General features: G+C 37.9%; 1 pseudogene; it reads right to left on the reverse strand.

Annotated features, from left to right (window-relative positions):
- Positions 1–922: 922 nt before the first annotated feature.
- On the reverse strand, positions 923–1,418 carry LOC122117324 (annotated as a pseudogene).
- Positions 1,419–2,739: the final 1,321 nt, after the last annotated feature.

Consider the following 2,739-nt stretch of genomic DNA (forward strand, 5'->3'; position numbering starts at 1 on the left):
AAACATCACTAGTTTGGAGAGATGTGTCAATAAGGAAATTGGGAAAGTGTTAAAGGATATAGATCCGTAGTTTTCCATAATAATGAGTAGTGTTTTCCTTTGTTTTGATTTATTTAATGTCCTATGGGCTATATACTCCTCATAATAAAACTGCTTGGGGACTTAAATCTCTAATTTATGTGAATATGTATGCACTCAGAAAATTCATTTCAAGACTAGAAAGCTTTCCTTCCCTTTAGCCCCAAAGGATCATGAAATAGTTTTCCCACATAGGCAACACAAGCTTGTGAAATAGAGGCACAGTGTCAATGCCTAAAATTTAATTTCTGACTGTATAACCATCACTAGACTAAGCAAAGCAAACCCAAATTGTTGCTTTCACTCAGGCCAACCAGAGAGGAGACAGCCCTCATTTTAAGTATTCTTTTAATCTTCCCTGACAGAAGTGCTAGGGAATGCATTAATCTGAAATCATAAACTGGTCTTGTGACATGTTGCCAATCTATTGACCACTAGAAGAGGAACAACAGTGAATACTAAGAGCAGAATGACAGTAAGAACTGAGAAACACAGTTGAGTATGTGGACTGAAAGATGATGAAGAAAAAAGAAATCAGGAAAAGGAATCAGGGCAGTTTACATGTTATTTCAGAGCCCCAAGGAAAAACTTCCTAAAGGAATCTTTTATTACTTTGAAAGTGTTGAAGATAAAAACTAAATGCCATTTATTTATTTTAGCAGAAAGGCCCCATGGTTTGGTGAAATGCGTGGGATGCTAGGATATTAAAGTTGTGGAATTTCTGGCACAGAGATTAAAATTTATAAACACAACTTTCCTAACATCTTTGCTTTCTATCTTCAGACTTTCTGTATTTTTTTTGGAGTTACAGATAAATCTTTATTTCAAAATCTAATCTACCAAACTAGTGTTTTCCACCAACTCAGGGAGCAGAACCCTTCACAGGCTTCACAATCTTTTGCTTAGGAGCGGCCTCCGCCTTTGTGGGAGCCTTAGCAGCAGCCATTGCTGTCTTCTTGGTGCTTGCTTAGCCTTTTTGGCTTCCTTGGCAACCTGATAGCTTGCTCTCGCTGAGCTTTTCTAACTTCTAGTTTCTGATTCCTCTTTGCCATTATTATCAGCAAGAGATGCACCAGTGATGGCCCTTTGGAATTGGACTGCAGAACGGGTTCTTTTCTTTTGAATTTCTTCTGACTGTCTTTATGTGCTTCTTCTGACTTTATATGCTTTCTTCTGTAGAGGACAGTAGAGTTTATCTGTCGAGGATTCCTCTGGGAAAGGAAGGCTGACTCCTATTTTGCATTAAGAAATGGGAAAACCTTCCTGTCAGTCCTGGTGTAGCACCTCCTGTGCCTAGGATAGATCTTGCACCCGCTAAAACTACAGAGTTTGACCTTCATGGTGGGGGTGGGCAGTCCGGAGACAGGAAAGATGGCAAAGAGCAGCTTTATGTATTTTAAATAATAGTAATAACTGCAGGCATTTGATAAGAACTTTACAAGTGTAGAATCATCTAATCCACTAATATTCTCATCATACTAATAAGGAAACTAAGACTTTCCAAAGCTTCACTGACATCTCCAAAATGCAAAACCAGGCTTTGAACCTACAGAAACCTTGCATTAAAGCTTTGACTTCAACTTTCATGTTTATTGCTTTTTTTTTTATTTTTGCCAGTCCTGGGGCTTGAACTCAGGGCCTGGGCACTGTCCTTGAACTGCTGCTACTTCTTCCTCCTCCTCCCCCTCCCTCTCTCCCTCCTCCTCCTCTTCCTTTTCCTCCTTCTCCTCCTCTTCTTCTTTGCTCAAGGCTAACACTCTACCACTGGAGCCATAGTGCCACTTCTGGCTTTTTCTGTTTATGTGGTACTGAGGAATTGAACCCAGGGCTTCATGCAAGCTAGGAAAGCAATCTAGCACTAAGCTACATTCCCAGCCCCCTGTTCACTGCTTCTTAAAGAAAAGGGAATCCAAGTTTCATGTGTGGGTACAGAATAAAGCTGATCAAATGGTAAATTTGTAATATGTGTCACTTAAAAGATATATTCCTCAAAAGTCTTATACATTAAAATTAAAATTAAACTTAGAAATATTACAGAGGGACTAGAAGTGGTCTCCTGGACAGAAATCCGTGCAAGGCATTGTCCATCATTCACAAAGATTTTACCATTTTTGCTGTTGACTACCATTCCTAGACTTTTAACATTTCAAAATATAAGACATTAGCTGATATCTTTTAACAAGTTTCAGAAGTTATCAGCCATTATTTCTTTGACATTTCTTTTTAATCTCCACTCTTTCTTTTATCCTTCTAGGAGGTCTGATGATATATGTTAGATTTTATAATCACTTAGTCCATGAGACTTCTGTGTATGTGTGTGTGTGGGGGGGGAGGGGGTTCTGTCTATTCGTTTTTTGTTAGTCGGGATAATTTCTATTTACAAGTTCCCTGGTTTTCTTTTTTTCCTTTCTCCTCTATTCTGTGACCAAACCCATCCACATATCCTATTATGATCATTATATTTTCAGTCCTAAAGTTCTCTTTTTCTTTATATCTTCCATTTCTTGCTGAAAATTTCTATTTTGTACAATTTTTTCAAGTGTTTTCATATTGCTTGATTAAGTATTTCTCACATCTGCCTTAAAATCTTTGCCAGATAGTTCTTTTTCTTGGTTTGTTCTCTATTATTTTTTTCCATGTAATTGGAGATCTTCCTAGTTT

Source organism: Dipodomys spectabilis, unplaced genomic scaffold, assembly GCF_019054845.1.
Source record: "Dipodomys spectabilis isolate Male_0828 unplaced genomic scaffold, ASM1905484v1 ptg000140l, whole genome shotgun sequence".
NCBI lineage: Eukaryota > Metazoa > Chordata > Mammalia > Rodentia > Heteromyidae > Dipodomys > Dipodomys spectabilis.